The sequence below is a fragment of the Salvelinus alpinus genome, chromosome 20 (genome assembly GCF_045679555.1).
Source record: "Salvelinus alpinus chromosome 20, SLU_Salpinus.1, whole genome shotgun sequence".
NCBI classification, from domain to species: Eukaryota; Metazoa; Chordata; class Actinopteri; order Salmoniformes; family Salmonidae; genus Salvelinus; species Salvelinus alpinus.
The window spans coordinates 51,689,558-51,712,274 of NC_092105.1; the positions used below are offsets into that span (position 1 = coordinate 51,689,558).

Genomic DNA, 22,717 nt, shown 5'->3' on the forward strand with positions numbered 1-22,717 from the left:
GGGATTGAAAACACAACCTTCTGATCCAGAGTCATGGGATTACCCAAGCCTACTTGATGGTAAAAGCACTCCCTGTTTCCCCTAGTGGCAGGTTTTTGAAGACATTTCCCGATGTCCTCTGGACATCAATAGATGTCCAATTCCGACGTCAATCTTGAACGATCTCCCTGATTAATATAACATTTGAATTGTCTCTATTCTTTTGAAACGTTTGTGAGTGTACTGTGTAATTATAATTTCTGATAGTTTATTTCACATTTCTTTAGTATCTATTTCACTTGCTTTGGAAATGTAAACATATGTTTCCAATGCCAATAAAGCCATTTCAATGGCATTAAATTGAGAGAGAGAACGCTGCCTGCCTGGCTGCCTGAGTGGACCACGGAAGCGTTGGAAACCTCCCACGAGGGGCCTTGTGTAATTCGATGCATGCTGTTCAAGCTTAGAGTATATTGTCTTCCCATTGCTTATGAAGCCTCCACCCACTGGCCCACCCTACATTTAGCTGATCACGTGACATGGGCGGGCAGGCTAAGTCATTTGCAAGTACAACAGTTCTCTGTGCAGCTCCCCATTCATTTCCTGAGAACTGCGAGAGCTCAGCAGCTGAGCGACAGAAGGGGAGGGAGCTGTGCACACAGAGAGGGAGAGAGAGAGAGAGAGAGAGAGAGAGAGAGAGAGAGAGAGAGAGAGAGAGAGAGAGAGAGAGAGAGAGAGAGAGAGAGAGAGAGAGAGAGAGAGAGAGAGAGAGAGAGAGAGAGAGAGAGAGAGAGAGAGAGAGAGAGAGAGAGGGGAACGAGAGAGCGAGAGAGAGGACTGGAGAAGAGAACTGTTTCCTACGGCTCTGCAGCTTCTGACAAGGTCTGTGCAAATTTTTCCTCCTGTTCTTCTCATGCTGTGGTTCTCATTTGTCATGTTTGTGGGATTGTGCCTAAGTGTGCGTGTGTGTGGGGGGGTGTGTGTGTGTGTGTGTGTCTGGTTCAGCTGTCATAGCTGAACCACGTATGACAACTCCTTGTTACCTAGGTACCTACCGCACACTGGCTGGCTGGCAGACCATGCATGCCATTGTGTCGGGTTGCTGTCAGAAGGAAACTGAATCAGTGTAGCACTGGACTCACTGCTCGGGACTGGACTTGTAACACCTATTTTCGATGTGAACGCACAAGCGGTGAGATGATTTTAATGAGGAGTGACTGTAGACATCACTATAGCCATAGGTTGTGATGCCTTTAAATCCTGCTTCCACCTCTGTCATGTGTTCTTGGCAGTGCTTTAGCTTGTTTTAACGCAGGAGTGGTGTATAGTTTGAAGTCATTGTTTTTTCTTCTGTGTTTGAGAAACAGTTTTTACTAAATTAGCTGGTGAAGATTTGGGTGAGAGTACAGTATAGTAGGAGTCTGTCAGGAGAAATAGTGCAGGATCCAAACTCCTTAGGAATTGCAGAAAAAGTTTGCTGGTTGTCACAGCTGTTTGTGCATGTGATAGCTGCTTGTGTGTTTCTGTGAGTAAGTGTGTTTGTGTGTGTGTATGACAGCCTTGTTTGCCTCCTGTAAAGAAGCAGCAGAACCACAGAGAGAGACAGGGCTGTTAGCAATGGGTTAAACATTCAGAAGCTCGGGTAGCAGAGGAAGGACATTGAGGGGGAGGTGTGTGTGTGCGTTTAGTATGTGTGTGTGTGTGTACGTGTGTGTGTATATGCGTTGGGCGGGTGTTGCATGGCTGGTGTCTTGGATGTCATCGGCAGTGGCTCTGACTTCTAGAGGGGTAATAATCATTGGTATTGATGGGTGTCTGTCACTGGGCTCAGAGGCTCAACTCAATCCAGGCAGGGGTATGGGAGGGTGGCTGAGTGGGGGCTGTGTGGTGGGGTGGCTGGGGGCTGGCCCTGGCCTGTTTTTTTCAATTACAGAGGACTGTGCCAGAGCTGTCAGCAAAGGCATTTGTACACTGGGGGTTGGGGGTCGGGGAGAGGCAAGGAGGGGAGGGGCCCCCCAGGGGACTGGGGAGAGAGGGAGTTGGAGACTCTGGCCCCTGTTCCTGGGTCTGATGTGGAAACTGAGTACTGACCTGCGTGACTTTACCCCTGTGCTGGAGAGAGACCCCGTCCCTGCCTTCAACACTGTGACAGCCACGGGGTGTGTGTGTGTATGTGTGTGCTGCTCAAGGGTATTCATGGAGCCAGATTAGTGCTCATTTCAACTCTCACTTTAAATCCATTTACCATGGGCCCCTTTCACTCAGCAATGTACTTCACATAGGTTACTGAATTTTATGGAACAAAGACATACTGTAGATCACGTTCAATGATTTGGAGAAAACATAATAGAATACAAATTGAAGATGATGAGAATAGGTTGAAATTAGGTTTCTGACCATTTGACCAAGCGTGTAATCCCGCCACCGCTATCAAACTATTACTTTCAGTATATTTCGATTTCCTTTCTAGGCTGCTATTCGTAGTTCCACACCAAATAGATATATATAGAGATCAGCCTAGATAGTCAATTAAAAATGACCAATCCGCAAGAAACACAGTCTATCTGTCCAATCACCAGTGGACCTAGTCTATCTGTCTAATCAATTAAAAAGCACCTATCAGCAATTGACACAGCCACATCTAATCAATCAGCAGTCTACTTGTCCAATCAGTAACAGACATTTCTGAGTTCACGTGCTATCAGAGTTATCGAAAGCTCTTACTTCCCAGTGGGACAATTTACTACAATGACCCTCCAAAGTCAGAATTACAAGTGGGAAACTCTTGAGTACATTTTGATACCCAAATTGCAGAGTTGGAATGTTTCACCACTGACCTTTCACATTTTAAATATTTTTTTAAATGACAACCTTATCAATATGGATAACGTAGCGAGTCTGTTCGTATTGTCAACGTTAAGCAAGCTAGCTAACGTTATAATTAACAATGTTAGCATGCTTATCGAGCTAGCTAAAAATGTTATTGGTTGAAGAATTGTTCCAACTTCAAAAGCACTTGAACACAATCATATCAGACTTACCAGTTCCCAGTGTCCTGTGTCCCACTAGCACACGAAGCCAGCAACCGTGTACCGGTCTACAGGGTTCATCCCAGTCCAATTATAATTGCTCTACAGGATCCTGCCACCTATGGCATCATCTGCCTGACACAGTGTAATAACAGTGACACAAATTGGAACCGTTGTTGACAGATGTAATCTTATGGAATGCTACACGTACAGTATTCTAAGACAACACACTCTGAAATAAAATAAAAACATCACAAGTAAAGTGTTGGTCACATGTTTCATGAGCTGAAATATAAGATCATAGAAATTTTACATACGCACACAACACTTATTGCTCTGAAATGTTGTGCACAAATTTGCTTACATCCCTGTTAGCCAGCATTTCTCCTTTGCCAAGAAAATCCGTCCACCTGACAGGTGTGGCATATCAAGAAGCTGATACAATGCCACAGATGTCTCAAGTTTTGAGGGAGCATGCAATTGACATGCTGACTGCAGGAATATCCTCCATGTTGCCAGACAACTGAATTTTCATTTCTCTACCATAAGCTGCCTCCAACATTGTTTTAGAGCATTTGGCATTACGTCCAACCGGCCACACAACCACAGACCATGTGTAACCACGTCAGCCCAGGACCTCCACATTCGGCTTCTTCGCCTGCGGGATCATCTGAGACCAGCCTGCTAAAACTGTGGGTTGGCACCACCAAATTATTTCTGAACAAACTGTCAGAAACTGTCTCAGGGAAGCGTATCTACGTGCTCGTCATCCTCACCAGGGTCTTCACCTGACTGCAGTTTGGCATCGTAACCGACTTTAGTGGGCAAAATGCTCACCTTCGATGGCCACTAGCACGCTGGAGAACTGTGCTCTTCATGGATGAATCCTGGTTTCAACTGTACTGGGCAGATGACAGTGTGTATGGAGTCGTGTGGGCATGGGGTTTTGCTGATGTCAACTTTGTAAACAGAGTGCCCCATGGTGATGGTGGGGTTATGGTATGGGCAGGCATAAGCTACGGACAAAAAAAACAAAAACAATTTATTTTTATCGATGTCAATTTGAATGCACAGAGATACCGTGATGGGATCCTGAGAACCATTGTCGTGCCATTCATCTGCCACCATCACCTCATGTTCCAGCATGATAATGCACAGCCCCATGTCGCAAGGATCTGTACACAATTCCTGGAAGCTGAAAATGTCCCAGTTCTTCCAGGGCCTGCATACTCACCACATATGTCACCCATTGAGCATGTGTGGGATGCTCTGGATTGACGTGTAAGATAACGTGTTTCAGTTCCCGCCAATATCCAGCAACTTCGCACAGCCATTGAAGAGGAGTGGGAAAATATTCCACAGGCCACAATCAACAGTCTGATCAACTCTACGCAAAGGAGATGTGTCGCGCTGCATGAGGCAAATGGTGGTCACACCAGATATTGACTGTTTTTTGTATCCTACGCCCCTACTTTTTTTTAAGGTAAATATTTGACCAAGTCATGTAAAATACATAAATAAGGGCCTAATGAATGTAATTCAATATACTGATTTCCTTATATGAACTGTACCTCAGTAAAATGTTTGACATTGTTGCATGTTGCATTTATATTATTGTTCTGTGTACATTGTCATAATAGGTTGGACAGATTAAGTTTTTAACAAAGCTTTTTTCTGATAAATAACTTCATTGCATCCGCCATGGAGTTCTGTTTTATAATAGTGACATGTGTTCCAGCTGCTTGCCGTAGTTTTGAAGTAATAGTGTAAAAACAGGCCTTATTTTAGGCAGTTTTCACCCTGTGGGCTCCTATTAGTTCTATTGAGCACCTTCTCTCCTTCCGAACGTTCTATTCCCAGCCCATTGTTCTGTATCACAATGCAAGCTTCACTGGTGTTAGCAATGAGCTAGCGTTACCTCAGGTAACTTGATATTAACAAGGTTATGGCTACTTGGTGAGCACCTCCTATGTGCGTGCACGCTTGTGGGGTCACAATTTGTTTTAATGGGTGTAATAGTAAAGACCATAGGCAGCTCGTGAGTTTCAAGTTTGGGGAAGCTTACAGTTTAACATACAATTTAAACTGATATGCATGCCAGTTATGCTTATTTTTGCACATTTTCATGGAACAGATTCATTTCAATAATAACATTTATGTTTTTCAAAAACATTATTTTGTTCTTTCTAAATGGCTGCTGGGTATTTTGATACATGTGACCTCTGTTCATTTTGTATGCTATGAACTGAGCATATGTTGCACAGGTTCACTGAGTTGCAAACCACATAAATGGGTCTAGCTCATTGCTTAGCAGCTAATGGTGATTTGTAGATCTGACGCAGTTGCTATCCCAGATTATGAGCCCAGCAAGGTATGTAGTACCCACAGATGGCCACAGCGAGGCTTAAAAGGGCAGGAGAGCTATAAACCTACTCCTGAGGTTTATAGCTCCTGAATAGACAGTAAAAGGGGTTAACTAACCTCATCCAATAGCAGACACCTGTCAATGAATGTAATCTGGATTAATTCATGTTTGTATACTGTTTGTATACTGTAGAGCACAGTATGTCGTAGATTATCTCATCTGGTGGATGCAAGAATCCGGCTACGTTGAGCGAAGGGCAGAGGCGTAAGGGGAGAGGCAAGAGGGGAGTGCTCCCCCCTCACGTAGTGTGCATTGTGGGATGGCCCTGGCCTGTTTCCATCTGTGTATGTGATGGCCCCTGAGCACAGAGGGCGTTGTATGTGTCTAAAATATACTTATGTACCAAAAGTTAAAGTTAAAGTATAAATAATTTCAAATTCCTTGTATTAAGCAAAGCAGGCGGCACCATTTTCTTGTTTAAAAGATTTATGGATAGCCAGGGGCACACTCCAACACTCAGACATCATTTACAAAAGATAATTTGTGTTTAGTGAGTCCACTAGATCAGAGGCAGAAGGGATGACAATGTGTTGTCTTGATAAGTGTGTGAATTGGATAATTTTCCTGCCCTGCTAAGTATTCAAATTGTAACCAGTACTTTTGGGGTGTCATGTAACATGTATGGAATAAAAAGTAAAAACAATTCTTTAGGAATGTAGTAAAGTAAAAGTTGTCAAACATATACATAATCAAGTGAAGTACAGATACCCTAAAACCTACTTACGTAGTACTTTAAAGTATTTTTACTTAAGTACTTTACACCACTGTGTGTGTGTGTGTGTGTGGGGGGGGGGGGGTGTAGTAGAGGAAGGGGAGAAAGTAGAGGGCCTGGCTATATTTGTTGACACAGGCAGAAACATTAGCGTCATCCTCAGATTCTCTTGTCAAATAAGTGTGAAATCCTCTAATTTTCTGGGCCAGTGTGGTTAGCTATGGACTGGACTGAGGAAGAGTGAGAGTGCTAGCCCACTTTTTGTGCAATCAGACATAGACAAGCCTGTCTTTCTTGAGGAAAGACAGAAAATGCATTTTGGGACTCTGCAACAGATAGCAGCAAAGTGACAAGCAAGGACAAACAACAGAGCATACATTGAGCGACAGTGCAAACATTGTTACGTCACAGTCTAGCCATGGTGCATGGAATAAAAAGAAAACAACTTCTACAAAAGATACTCAGCCACCCTCTGAGAAAAACTGAATGACATTAAAAAAGGACTGAGGAACTATATAAAACAACATATTTACACATCAAAAAAACTGGGTGAAAAACATTACGTTCTCATTAATTCCCCCAAAATCCTCATTGTTTGGGTTTAAAAGTTAGGGGCTTACTGGTTAATACGATCCTCGGCCTGGCTTGGGCCCAGTTTCCCAACACGTTTTCCCAAATTTAGCCTGAAGATGCTTTTGGGAAACCTGTCCCTGAGTGATAACATGAGGTGACTCACTAGAAATGATGACACCCACAGTTCCTATACTGTGGAAGTAATCACAGATCTGACATGACTATATTGGTCAAAATTATATTAATGGATCTCTTCCTTTTTTCCCATATTTCATGATATCCAATTATGATCTTGTCTCATCGCTGCAACTCCCCAAAGGGCTCAGGAGAGGCAAAGGTCAATTCACCAGCCCGCCAGTTACACAAATGTGTCAGAGGAAACACCATTCAGCCTGCAGGCGCCCAGCCCGCCACAGGGTAGAGCACGATGAGCCAAGTAAAGCCCCCTCGGCCAAACCCGGATGATGCTGCTACAATTGTTCGCCACCCTATGGGACTCCCAGTCACAGCCAGTTGTGACACAGCCTGGGATCGAACCCCAGGCTGTAGTGACGCTACAACACTGCGATGCATTGCCTTAGACCGCTGAACCACTTGGGAGGCCACGACTTCCCTTTACTAATCAGACTCTGTAAAACTGACGATTAAGTGAGGAAGTTAGGGAGGGAGGAAGGAAGGAAGGGGAAGAAAGGAAAAAGAAAGAAAGAGAGCAAGAGAAAGAGAGATAGAAAAATAAAGAATGAGAGAGAGAAAAAGAGAGAAAGAAAGAAAGACACCATTTTGAAGATTAATCAAACAGGTCCAAGGTGTTACCTGCCTAGTTATCCATGTTCATTCTACGAGACTGCTTGTCACTCTGTTGAATATTTCAGAAAACCAGCTACGTACATACTGCAGGATGCCGTACAGATCAGTGAGAACTTTCATTCCAGTTGTAGGTCAAGTGTTACGGGGGGGGAATTATGCAAACAACATGTGGAATCCATTTGAAGAGCCTTTGGCATTCCAGAGCTTGTGTACATCCCAAATGGTACCCTATTCCCTATATGGTGCACTGTAACATGTAGTGCACTATAAAGGGAATAGGGTACCATTGGGACGTAGCCCTGGTTTAGTTTTAACAAGGCCACAGCCATGTTAATGTATGTTCACGTTATGGACCATAACTCCTTCAATTAAGTCGCTAAACCACAGAGACCGTATTAGCTGAAAATGAAATGAGAATAACAGCGGTTTAAGAGAAACTGTGCATGTGTGTTGTGTGTGGAGGGACGAGGGAGAGAGGGAATAGGGCTTTACTTGGCGAGCGAGCGAGAAAGAGAGAGTGATATAATGAGAGAGAGAAAGAGTACATAAGTAACTGAAGTAAACACAGCTGCTAGTTTTCTTAAGTGAAGTATGATTACTGGAATGAGTCAAACTTAGGGGAAGTGATTTTCCCCCCTTTTTAAAAATAGGCATAGTAAGATTTCATATAATGAGAGTCAGTGATTAGGAATGTTTTCCTTGGTACGGTATTGTCTGTTTTCATGCAGTCAGTCAGTGTGTGTGTGTGTTTGTGTGTGTGTGTGTGTGTGTGTGTTGGAGTGAATGTGCTAACTTGAGTAAGCGTTTGAGTGTATAAGTCTGGTGGCATGTGTGTATACAGTACCAGTCAAAACTTTGGACAAAACCTACTCATTCAAGGTTTTTCTTTATTTTTACTATTTTCTACATTGTAGTGAAGACATCAAAACAATGAAATAACACATATGGAATAATGTAGTAACCAAAAAAGTGTCAAACAAATCCAAATAAATGTTATATTTGAGATTCTTCAAAGTAGCCACCCTTTGCCTTGATGACAGCTTTGCACACTCTTGCCATTCTCTCAACCAGCTTCATGAGGTAGTCACCTGGAATGTATTTCAATTAAAAGGTGTGCCTTGTTAAGTTTATTTGTGGAATTTTATCCTTCTTAATGTGTTTGTGTTGTGACAAAGTAGGGGTGGTATACAGAAGATAACCCTATTTGGTAAAAGACGCCCAAAGCCTCCTTCGCACCAAAGCCTCCTTCGCTCATGCTGCCAAACATACCTTCGTAAAACTGACTATCCTACCGATCCTTGACTTTGGCGATGTCATTTACAAAATAGCCTCCAACACTCTACTCAGCAAATTGTATGATAGTCTATCACAGTGCCATCCGTTTTGTCACCAAAGCCCCATATACTACCCGCCACTGCGATCTGTATGCTCTCGTTGGCTGGCCCTCGCTACATATTCATCGCCAAACCCACTGGCTCCAGGTCATCTACAAGTCTCTGCTAGGTAAAGCCCCGCCTTATCTCAGCTCACTGATCACCATATCAACACTCACCCATAGCACTCGCTCCAGCAGGTATATTTCACTTGTGATCCCCAAAGCCAACACCTTCTTTGGCCGCCTTTCCTTCCAATTCTCTGCTGCCAATGACTGGAACGAATTGCAAAAATCACTCTAGCTGGAGACTTATCTCCCTCACTAAATGTAAGCATCAGCTGTCAGAGCAGCTTACCGATCACTGCACCGTACACAGCCCATCTGTATATAGCCCACCCAACTCCCTCATCCCTATATTGTTATTTGTTTTTCTTGCTCTTTTGCACCCCAGTATCTATACTTGCACATCATCATCTGCACATCTATCACTCCAGTGTTAATGCTAAATTGTAATTTTTTCTCCACTATGGCCTATTTATTGCCTTATCTCCCTAATCGAACTACATTTGCACACACTGTATATATATTTGTATTTTGTGTTATTGACTGTACGTTTGTCTATCCCATGTGTAACTGTGTTGTTGTTTTTGTCGCACTGCTTTGCTTTATCTTGGCCATGTTGCAGTTTTAAATTAGAACTTGTTCTTGCCTGGCCTAACTGGTTAAATCAAGGTGAAAAAAAATAAAAATAAGTGACCAGGCCTACCACTGTTGTGTCATCGGCAAACTTGATGATGGTGTTGGAGTCGTGCCTGGCCATGCAGTCATGAGTGAACAGGGAGTAGAGGAGGGGACTGAGCATGCACGTGAGGGGCCCCCCATGTTGATGACCAGCGTGTCGGATGTGTTGTTTCCTACCCTCACCACCTGGGGGCGGCCTGTCAGGAAGTCCAGGATCCAGTTGCAGAGGGAGATGGTCAGTCCCAGGTTACTGATCTTAGTGATGAGCTTGGAGGGCACTAAGATGTTGAGCTAAAGTAAATGAACAGCATTCTCATGAAGGTGTTCATCTTGTCCAGGTGGGAGAAGGCAGTTTTTGGAGTGCAATTGCATAATCTGTTTGTGTGGTCGGCAAATTGGAGTGGGTCCAGGACCAGCCTTTCAAACCATTTCATGGCTGTTTCCTGTAATCCATGGCTTCTGTGGGGACAAAACAGTCTCACTTCATCGGACCACTTCCGTATTGAACACGTCACCAGTACTTCCTGTTTGAGTTGTTGCATGTAAGCAGGAATCATGAGGATAGAGTTATGGTCAGATTTGCCAAATTGAGGGCAAAATTGAGAGCTTTGTATGCGTTTCTGTGTGTGGAGTAAAGGTGATCAGAGTTTTGGTTACTCTAGCTGCACAGGTGACATGCTGGTAGAAATGAGTTAAGACGGAGTTCAGTTGCCCTGCATTAAAATCACCGGCCACTAGTAGTGCCGCCTCTAGGTGAGCATTTTCTTGTTTCCTTATGGCCCAGTACCCTAAGTGTCAGGTAGCCTAGCAGTTAAAAGCTTTGGGTCGGTAACTGAAAAATCGCTAGTTCGAATCCCCGAGCCGACTAGGTGAAAAATCTGAGGATGGCTCATAATAATGGCTAGAATGGAGCCAATGGAATGGCATCAAGCACATGGATACCATTCCACTAATTCCGCTCCAGCCCTTACCACGAGCCCATTCTCCCCAGTTGAACTGCCACCAACCTCAGTTTTCTTCACAATCGTGTTAAATAGTATGTTCCACAGCTTATCATGAGGTATACTAACTCAGGTGAGCAGAACCTCGAGACTTCCTTAACATTAGAGATCACGCACCAGCTGTTGTTAATTAACAAAGAAACACACCTCCTCCCTTGATCTTACCCGACGCTGCCGTTTGACCCTGCCGATGGGTAGATAAATCAGCTAGATGTATATTATCCTTGTTCGGCCACGTCTCCATGAAACATATAATATTACAATCCTTCAGGCCCCGTTGATAGGTTAGTTTCAGATGATGCTCGTCCAGTTTGTTCTCCAGTGATTGTATGTTCCCCAATGTAACGGAGAGTAGAGGCGGATTATTTGTTCTGATTATTTTATCGGCCTCTCTTGCGCAGTCTTTAACTTTTAGTAGTCTCTGGGATTAGGGCCTGATCCGGGGTGAGCAGTATGTCCTGCGTCACCGACTCGTTGAAGTAGAAATCTTCATCCAAATTGAGGTTAGTGATCGCTGTTCTGATGTCCAGAAGCTCTTTTCGGTCATAGGAAATCTACAGAAAAAGTTGAGATCAGCACAAAAAACACACAAAATAGCAATAGAGACAGGACGCCATTGGAAAACATGGAAGGTCAGAGAAGAAAGTCTATGTAAGCACTGTGGGTCGGGTGAAGTAGAGAATGAGCAACACTTCCTACTACTAATTTTAAGAAAGAATTGCATTATGTGGAGAGAAAATCTTCATTTTATTAGCAGAAAACCTACAGAAAGTAGATATTGCTGCAGATGATGTCCTGGCCTACCGTAATATAAGAGAGACAATAGCTCCCGCCATGTCATACACGTGAGTACATTTAGATGTCATTTCTCAATTGTTGCTGTTTGTTTACTTTTTTGTGTCTTATTTTCCATGTATCCTTGTTTTTGTTGATATATATAATTGTTGCTCAAACATATTGTTCATTTATATAATACTTCATATACATTGCTTTGGCAACAGTGGCAACCACTCATTCGTGCCAATAAAGCATTTTTTGAATTGAAGAGAGAGAGAGACAGAGAGCAACTGAGTAATTTTTTTATAGATTTTTTTAACACAGCTGCTGACACCACTGCACGTTTATGTGGGGGGAAGGGTGTGTGCCTGTGTGTGTGTGTGTGTGTGTATGTGTGTGTGTGTGTGTGTGTGTGTGTGTGTGTGTGTGTGTGTGTGTGTGTGTGTGTGTGTGTGTGTGTGTGTGTGTGTGTGTGTGTGTGTGTGTGTGTGTGTGTGTGTGTGTGTGTGTGTGTGTGTGTGTGTGTCTGCGTGTCTGTGTTGGGGGGTTCCACAGAGGCCATCCTATTCTGTTTTTCAACATGTCCGACCATTCAGTCGTGGTTAAGGATTGAAACGGAACTCCATGCTTTCTATGGAACTGAAACCTGTGAGCTGTGCACATCTCATCTACAATCATGACAACTCAAATCGGTAGTCTTTCAAAATCACTTCAATACTTCTTTGACTGCGTCTGTGAATCTTACGTATGCTTTTTCCAATGGTGAACACTTAAAACGGCACTGCCATGAGCACAGTTTGTTTTGCCTCCAGATCTGAGGCACATGATGCAATCAGACATCAGGCTGCAACCTCTTTCAGGAGTGCTGTGTGTGTGTGTCTGTGTGTTGAGAGTATTCACTTAGTGGTTTAAACAGGGGTTTCCCTTGGTGCTACTTGGTGTGTGTGTGTGTACAGCATATGTGCGTGTGTGTGTATGTGTGTGTTAAGTGTAGTGTACATTGTTCTACTCACCCAGGGAACTCTGATGTCTAGAGACAGCAGCATGCATGTATGTGTATGAGTGCAGCGCAGCACAGGGCAGGGTGGGTGCAGGCAGAGGTCACAGGAGTGTGTGTATACTGTAGCAGACAGATTTAGACGGGGAACTGAAGAGTGGGGCCCAGGAAGCCAGACTGACTTAACAAGAAGTGGGTAAACCTACAACACATACATCTAGATGTGACAGCAAACGCACGCACGCGCACGCACGCGCACGCACACACACACACACACACACACACACACACACACACACACACACACACACACACACACACACACACACACACACACACACACACACACACACACACACACACACACACACACACACACACACACACACACACACACAGGACAGAAAAACACTTGACTCCTACTTTCACTCTGACTTTGTTGGGTTGTTCTATGAAATAGGTGCCCTTTGATATTCTAAGTAGTCTAAGTTATGAACCAATATTTATTTTAAAAGCCTGTTATATTAAATGAAGTGCACTTTCATATATACCACATGGAGCATCAATAAATCAGATTTTTAATATGAATAAAGGCTTGCTAAAGTGCCAAAATTCAGCATTTTGTCTTGTCCCTCCATCAACCCCATGTCACTTCTAGGAAGATTTCAACCCACTTAAAAAAAAGAATCTAAGTTTCACCATCATTGTGAAGGCCTAGTTATTTTGCTGCATTTATTATTTATATTCATGTGATTAGTGAGACATTTAAATCTGTCCCTCATGTTAAGGTCACCTCTTGGCGCACAGATCCCTTTAGCGGGATAATTTTCGTAAACATCCGCTGAATTGCAGAGCGCCAAATTCCCCAAAAATTACAAAAAATATTTAATTTCATGAAATCACAAGTGCAATATACCAAAACACAGCTTAGCTTGTTGTTAATCCACCTGTCGTGTCAGATTTTGATAATATGCTTTACAGCGAAAGCAATCCAAGCGTTTGTGAGTTTATCGATCACTAGACAAAACATTACGAACAGCTAGCAGCAATGTAGATTTGTCACGAAAGTCAGAAAAGCAATAAAATTAATCGCTTACCTTTGATGATCTTCGGATATTTGCACTCACCAGACTCCCAGTTACACAATAAATGTTCCTTTTGTTCGATAAAGATAATTTTTATATCCAAAAACCTCCTTTTCGTTGGCGCGTTATGTTCAGAAATCCACACGCTCGAGTGGTCATGAAGGGCAGATGAAAATTACAAATAGTATCCGTAAAGTTCGTAGAAACATGTCAAACATTCTTTATAATCAATCCCCAGGTTGTTTTTAACATAAATAATCGATAATATTTCAACCGGACGGTAAACTATTCAATACAAGAGATAAAGAAAATGTCGAGCTACCACTTTCGCTCGCAGGAACTAATCAAAGGACATCTGGCTATCCACTGACGCGATTTGATAAATCTCGCTCAATTTTCAGAATAAAAGCTTGAAACTATGTCTAAAGACTGTTCACAACCTGTGGAAGTAGAATCTGGTTGATATACATTTAAATGGAGGAAAGGCAGGCAATGGAACAGGGATTTTTCAAAATAAGAGGCACTTCCGAGATGGATTTCCTCAGGTTTTCGCCTGCAAAATCAGTTCTGTTATACTCACAGACAATATTTTGACAGTTTTGGAAACTTTAGAGAGTTTTCTATCCTAATCTGTCAATTATATGCATATTCTAGCATCTGGGCCTGAGAAATAGGCAGCTTACATTGGGAAGCTGTTTTTCCAAACAAAAAAATTCTGCCCCCTAGCTTCAAGAGGTTTTAAGGTCAACCCTGTTATGCAAACAATTTACCTCTTTCAAATGAATGTACCATTCCCCAAGTTAAATGATTCACGGCAGGTGACATTGTTTGGGTCTTTTGCAAATCTTTAACTGAGGTTGTTGAGCTCGACACGTCATCCCTGTTCGCTCAATTCATCTTAGGAACACTTGAATTTGATTAAACTTTCATTATGTGTGGAACTAATTATGTATAATTCCTAATTTCATGAACACCATGTGGTCCAATGCTCTTCACCACATGAGGAGTAATGGCCGATCTTCACTTAAAACCTCAACCCTGTTAGCGTCAACCGTGTTAGAGGCCCAATGGGCCCAAACTTGATCTGTTTGATATTATACAGTATGTGTGTTTATTTGTACAAGGGATACTTAAACAACGAGAAAATGTTGTATTTTTCTCAAACATGCTTTTAAATAACAGTTACGAATGGTTAACCCTAACCCTAACCTTAACCCTAAACATATCCTCCATGCAATTGAATGTTGAAAGTCGATTTCTCCAAAAGTTTGCATGTCCAAAAGGCATTCATTTCGTGGAACGACCCTGTTACCCTCAAATCTGAAGAGGAGTTCTCTAATTCCAACCGTCTAACAAGACATGAGAGGCAGAGGTGGTTAGATATCCATAGGCTGTTGTAAAGGCTGCACTGCTACTAAACAGTCTGACCTTTGAAAGTGAAAGAGAATTGGTGTTATTCTATTCTTACCAGGCACGTAAGCGTTTTGATGCATGGATACCTTATGTTGCAGACAGTAAAGGACAGAATATGGCTGAAAATACAGCGGCTGTTTGTGGTGTTGTGAGTAGTAGCATACAATGAAAAGGCAATCAACATTTAAAAACAGCTAGATAATGCGTTGTTACATTGTGATGACAACGTTACTACACTTGTATAACAATGGCAACAGCAGACCCTTGGCTTGAATTTACAGTATGTGAGTTATGTTTAGAAGCATGTGTATGTGTGTGTGCTTGTGTGTGCCTGCATGTGTGTGGTTGTGTGTCTGTCTGTATGAACACTCATTTGACTTGAGCTGCATCCGGCGACCTCATCAACCCCATCCTGGCAGCATTACTGACACAGGATCCCCTTTGCAGAAATAGACCAGGCACTAAGGAGCGTTGAGGACATGAGTTTCTCACTGTGTGTGTGTGTGTGTGTGTGTGTGTGTGTGTGTGTGTGTGTGTGTGTGTGTGTGTGTGTGTGTGTGTGTGTGTGTGTGTGTGTGTGTGTGTGTGTGTGTGTGTGTGTGTGTGTGTGTGTGTGTGTGTGTGTGTGAGAGCACATGTTTTTAGCATGCATATGTGTATGTCTGTCTCTGTGTGTGTGTGTGTGTGCATGTGTTTTTGTATGTACAGTACCAGTCAAAAGGTTGGACACACCTACTCATTGAAGGGTTTTTCTTTATTCGTGACCGACTGGTTCAAATCATTCTTATGTAGCAAACATTTTAAATTGTGTTTTTTACATTTGATAAAAGTAAAGACTCAGAGCTACAAAATGGTATACCATACACTACAGTTGAAGAACAATGGGAAAGTTATTTTGCTTTGAAAGTTGATTAACTTTTAAACTTTGAATGTTTTGGTAGTACTGGAGAGCAATCACAATTCCAGTGGGTCAGAAGTTTACATACACTAAGTTGACTGTGGCTTTAAACAGCTTGGAAAATTCCAGAAAATGATCATGGCTTTTGAAGTTTCTGATAGGCTAATAGACATTTTTTGAGTCAATTGGAGGTGTACCTGTGGATGTATTTCAAGGCCTACCTTCAAACTCAGTGCCTCTTTGCTTGATATCATGGGAAAATCAAAAGAAATCAGCCAAGACCTCAGAAAAACAATTGTGTAGACTTCCAACAAAAATGTAGACCTCCACAAGTCTGGTCCATCCTTGGGAGCAATTTCCAAACACCTGAAGGTACCACGTACATCTGTACAAACAATAGTATGCAAGTATAAACACCATGGGACCACGCAGCCATCATACCGCTCAGGAAGGAGACGCATTCTGTCTCCTAGAGATGAACATACTTTGGTGCGAGAAGTGAAAATCTAAATTCAAAATGACCTTTTACTTGCCTTTCTAAGATGATGGTCTCTCAATAAAAAAATATCCTGGTTGTTTTTTCTTTGGATTTTCTCCTACCATATCTATTGTGTTATATTCTCCTACATTATCTTAACATTTCTACAAACGTCAATGTGTTTTCTTTCCAATGTTACCAATTATATGCATATCCTGGCTTCAAGGCCTGAGCAACAGGCAGTTTACTTTGGGCATTTCATTCAGGCGGAAATTGAGAAAAAAGGAGCCTTAAATAAAGGTTAAATAAAAATGAATAAATACAAATAATGTTCTAGACACGTTTCATGGGATGTTGCAAGAACATTAATTTGTCCAGTATTCTGCGGATTTGGAGAATAATCCATCAACGTCACACCAAACATAGACAGAACATGGTTGCCATGTTCTCAGAATATTAGATATTAATGTTCTAGACGCCTTTCATTGTCAGAATTTCTGTTTCCAAGAATGTTTAAAACATGTCATGGTCTCCTGGAGGTTGTTGTGTAGCTTGTTCCGGGATGTCCCTAAAGACGTTTTTAGGATGTCTGCTGATGATCCTAAATAAACGTTCTCCAAAAAACTAAAACTTGTTTCATTACACATCACACGTTGTTACTGTTGCCAAGCCCATCAAGGCCTTAATCGATGAACCACTGATCCATTCACAGCTCTTTGTGTTGGCAAAGTTAGGGACACCCACACACAGTGCTTTAAACTTATATATCTGACACACTTTGACATACATTATTACATTGTGCGTGTTCATTTATACAGTAATATTATTAAATCTGACCTCCCTCACAACCTCTTGGTTTATGGCATTCCTATCTTGTCGCTACACCACCATGTCTGTGGCAGCGTAGGGCTGTGGCAGTCATGACATTTTGTCAGACGGTTATTGTCATCTTTTTTTCCGGTCTCATGGTAATTGAATGGTAATTAACATAAACGTGTTTAGCATCTCCAGGTCTCCACAAAAACAATCTGCTGATGTGTGCCTTGGAACATTTAAATTTTAAAAGTCACACATCTATTTAATATACACCATCACAATGAATTAATGATGTAATTTAGTCAGGTCTAAAGAAATATTATGATATGAAGAAAATGTATTTCGGAAGAACAGAATATGAGTTAGCCTACTGTATCTGGCTATCTGGCTATGCTCCATGCCATAGGCTGTATGCTTGTTCATTTAGCTGACAATATATGCTTATAAGTCCCGTGCCATTATTTTATAGTGAGAAGATTATAACTGAACTTAGCTGAATAAATTAGAGAGGATATTTTTCCCATTCCGGAGCGAGTGTGCATATGAAGTGACTAGGTTAATGTGCTGTACTTTCACTTCAAGTGTCATCCTGACTTACCCAGCCTCCAATCAGCAAAGAAGCATATCAGAAACATTCTTCACACCTATGTCCTCCTCTGGTATGTGAGAGAGCTTTTACCAATAATGAACAACAACTCAGGTAAAGCAGACACTTGGACCAAGGGGAGACATAAAGGCCAATGGTGAGAGTAGTGGCGGCCGCTGATTGGCTAAAACCCAGGGGCGTAAGGTGGTTGGAGTTGTCAACAAAAGCAGCATGTAGTTTGAGAGGATATATAAAGGGATGTGCACATTTGAATGTCAGCATAAATACACCTTTCACTTTTGCGTGTCAAAAAACCGAATGACCACCGCTGCACATGCTGCCACTGTTTTGAACAGATTAGATTATACCATTGAGAATAAACAGCCAGCTCACAAATCAGAGTGAGAGAACTATCTAACTGGGGATACCTAGCTAATATAATGTCATGAAGCATGATGTGATAGCCAGTTGACTTTCATTCTGAAATAACTTAATATTTCCGTGTTAGTCAGAATGACTTGAAATTGGCATGGGAGTTAACTTGCTGGCAAGCTACCAGCTAGCTATAGCTACAGTAGATAGCTGCTTATCAAAGGTAGATAACTGGTTAATTTGACCCAAAAAATCGACCAAATAATTTCTCAATGTTTCTTCATCCTTTTTTGTACTACCTGATCCGCGATGAGAAGGTTGTAGCTAGTGTATCCCTCTTGTTGGATGTAGACATCCGGTTTATCAGATCCCAGGCTCTCATAACTGTTATGATAATTTATTTACTAGTTAATTACAATTTGCCTTTTGCTCTAGCACAATCTGTACCTGATAGAGTAGACCTAGTCTCACATGCAGAAGTAAGCCAGCCGTATGGCGAGAGAGACATATTGGGAGGGAGACTAGAGCAAACCCAGAAGTTCTAACTGAATGCACATTTGAGTGCCCCAGGTTGGTTATTTTCCTATGTGCTGTTATTATGTATGCTATGAAATCACTGAGATTTCATTGGGGCAGTTCCCCTCATAGCAAATAGCTGGCAAAACAATCAAAGCAATGTTCCCATGGCCTATGCGCCCGTGGAGGCAGAGCTGCTGCCAGTCAATGAGGGGCAGAGTAGTAAGTAACTGAACAGCTTGTTTAAAAATATATATTTTTTGACAGGATCATTTACAAATTTACCACACTTTTATGAGCATTTAAAACATAACTCATTAATTTTATAATATCTTTTATTTGTGTAATATTATGTTTTTGTAGACATCACAAGTGTTTTTTTTACCAATCTAAAGTGGGTCCTAATGGGTGAGAGGAACAAACATTAACATACAGTATAGCTCAATACTCAGTCTCCATTTGAAGCCTGTGACGATCACTTTTATTGTTTTACTCAGTGTACAATTCCACAAATGATAACCAGCCAATTGTGATATCATCTATTGAAAGACGTACACTAGGAGAGAAAATATGTCATGTATTGATACCTGGTGATCCATAACAGTTGTAAGTACTATGTGTATACCATTATTGTATTATGTATCGTGGATGTTATTCAATTCATTACTATGGAATAAGAACTATGCATTGTAAATTGGGACTGTTGTTTTCTGCTCCTGACAATTGCTTTCATAGCATCAAGAAAAATGCTGCTTGTGCTCCTGAAATGGTAAAAAAATCGAATAAATGCTGCTGGGCATTGAGGCAGCAGCACTCTACTTTTTTGAGTCCAGTTCAAAAATGTCCCAGAAGCATCCAAAAGACTTTGCCGGCCGCGCCTGCCAAGGAAAATACGCCTTATGAAATGGAAATTCTGAGGCCATTCACGGAGTGCCAAAAAATATTACCCCCGCCCCCCCCTCCCCCCTACTCCAAAAAAAACTTTTCTTCTGAGTACATCCAGGCCTGAGGAAAGAGTCCACACACACACACACAGGTTGTTGGGAGTTCAGTTTTTTTGCCAGTGTGAGAATGGAAGATAGATAGAGAGAGCTTTTCGACAGCCATTTTTGGTGATGATGTACTCCTGGAATATGATCATCGACAGGGTGCTTGTTAGATGGACACTTTAGGCTGGAATAAGAACCAGGTGGGATTGATTAAGTAATCGCATAGACACAGAACTATGACAGAGGAAGGCTCCAAAAATTGTCACCCAAGTCATAGACTGTTCTCTCTGCTACCGCACGGCTACTATTAGGAGCTCCAAGTCTAGGTCCAAAAGGTTCATTCACAGCTTCTACCCCCAAGCCATAAGAATGCTAAATAATTAATGAAATGGCCACCCGCATTTGTTTTTTACACTTCTTCTACTCGCTGTTTATTATCTATGCATAGTCACTTTACCCCTACCTACATGTACAAATTGCCTCGACTGAACTGTACCCCCGCACATTGACTCGGTACCAGTACCCCTTGTAAATAACCTTGTTGTTGTTCATTTATTGTGTTACTTTTTCTTACATTTTTTTACTTTAGTTTATTTAGTAAATATTTTCTTAACTCTATTTCTTGAACTGAATTGTTGGTTAAGGGCTTGTAAGTAAGAATTTCATGGGAAGGTCTACACCTGTTTTTACATGTGACAAACACGATTTGATTTGAGACAGGACTTGTCTGGATATCCATACTTGCATAGTAAATAGATGAGTTCGCTTTAATTGCAAACCAGTAGACTTCGCTGCAAACTATTGAGAAAGAGAATCATTTTTACAGACCCACGTGTGTTTGTCAACAGCTGATAATCAGGTATGGGGCCGGCTGACCCAAATTGAATGAACGGCTGGGAACAAGCGTGATTGCACATTAGAAGACAGCTTCTCAGAATGGATGAGTCTAGTATGTTGATATTTTTCGCTTAGTGCATATGTTTTTACTAAATAGTATGTTCTAAAAGGTTTGTATTACAATTAGTACAGAGTTGTAGTTTTACAAAGTAGTAGGCAAGCCATTTTTCGGACGTGGCCATACTTCCATTTAACAGGTCTTCCATTTCGTCATACAACTTTATGGTTCGTGTTAGTCAGTTGAAGGGCTAATGTCTTGTCTGGTGGTGGAGTGTCTGACTGTCTGTTTCCTATCTGCCAGTCCGTCCGCCCGTCCGTCACCCATCCGTCCGTATGTCTGTTCCTTCGTCTGTCTGTCTGAGCTTGTGGTGGCTGACTTGTCACACTGGTCTGTTTGAGAAAAGGGAACTAAACGCAGGGTGAAGAACAAACAGCGACATGATAGGAGCAGAGCACAAGAAGCCCTCTATCTCTCTCTACTCACATATCACAATGTGCTACTGTTACATTCTCACATCAGAACACTTTTTTTATATACAGTATATACTTTCTGTTATTTTGTCATGATCACACATCAAATGTGGTTTCAACTCATTTAACACATAAGAATCATTATTTTTGATACAGAAAAATGTATAATCAAGCACAGTTCGGGCCAGGTTTTGCATTTTCATTGGAACTATTAGCTAATGTGCTTCAATTTTCCACTTAGCACTGATTCATAATCAAGCTCATTTGTCTTTTATTTTACACAGTGGATGTAATAGCTGGGGTTTTAAGCATGACACAATAGTAGCTGAAATCTTTTGATACCGTAGATGTTGAAATACTGTTTATGTCGAGTGTGTTATTTTTACTATGGTAGCTGTCTCGTAGCAGTCTCTCTCTTTCCCTCTCTTCCCCCCCTGTGGCTGTGGTGGTGGAGGGTCTATTGGCATGCTTCTTCTCTGTGCTCTGAGCTTGGCTGGCGCATTGGCTTCAATCTACCATCCTCTCTCCTCATTCACCCTCCTCTCTCCTACTCCACTTCTCCACTGTGCTTTCCCAACCACCCCCCTAGCAAACAGCTCTTCTGTTCTTTCCCTTATTCAAACTTCTGTCACCCTCCCTCACCCCCTTGTCTCTCTCTCTCTCTCTCTCTCTCTCTCTCTCTCTCTCTCTCTCTCTCTCTCTCTCTCTCTCTCTCTCTCTCTCTCTCACGGACACACGCATGCGCTCACGCACAAGCACACACACAGTTGCTTTGGGCGCGCTCAACATGGGAACAAAGCATTGGTGATGTTGTTTTTCTTTTTCTTTTTTTTTTCTTTGGCAATATAAACACATGTTTCCCATACCAATGAAGCCACTTTGAATTGAATTGAGAGATAGAGAGAGAGTGAGCAAGCGAGAGAGAGTGTGTGTTTACTCCTCTTCTGAAAATACTGTATAAGCAGATAACCAAAGAGAGCATAGGAGAAAATGTTCCATATCCTTTCTGGTTTAAGATATCATCCTATTCTAGATCCAAAACTACTGAATAGTTGAGGTCCAATATACATCATTCCAGATCTACTAGGTGCCAGAGCTCCCATTGTTCAAGTCTAAGTTGCTACATTTTCCTGTATTGTGATCTTGGAAAATATTTCCAATCGGACTATGATGCACACACATGCACACGCTCACCCACCAGCCAGGTCACCTGTGATACAAGTCTGTATTAAACGTCCATCCATGTGTCATGACTGACCACGATAATCCAAAACCGAAATCTGGGGCACCACGAGAGTGGTTCTTTAAAGTTACCATCTCCCGAAATAAACTCCAGAAAGGTCTTTACCTATCACATCTTTAAACAGTCAACTTATTCATCATAACATTGTATCATATCACCATTCTGAACAGTCGTAACCTCCTTGCATCTGAAAAAAACAGAGCCTTACTTATGGTTCAGTAGTACACAAAATGGTTTAATTATTTATTTAGTAGCTACTTCAATGGGAACACAGGATAAACACAAACACACTCTCCACTGGTTATTGACTGGATACTTAATATACTGAAAACAGGTTACTAGCAAGATGACAACTACATGGATGCTTGTTAATTAGCTAGATATTTTTTTGCATTGGATGCGTCTCAATCTACCGCATCCACCAGTGTCGCACTTCAGCATATGCGGTGAAAGGTGGCAGAATTAGAGTAGTGTTTGTCAGACCATGAGATATCCTGAAAATCGGTCTTCTCAGGTAAACGTCTGTAGCATCTGAAT

General features: G+C 41.8%; 1 protein-coding gene across 1 annotated transcript in view; it reads left to right on the forward strand.

The window, feature by feature from the left end:
• Positions 1 to 573: 573 nt before the first annotated feature.
• LOC139547063 (Krueppel-like factor 12) overlaps positions 574 to 22,717 on the forward strand; it is a 141,692-nt gene continuing 119,548 nt past the window's right edge. The window contains exon 1 of the mRNA XM_071356121.1: positions 574 to 861. The gene's annotated coding sequence lies outside the window, so the exon portion shown is untranslated. The remainder of the gene's footprint in view (positions 862 to 22,717) is intronic.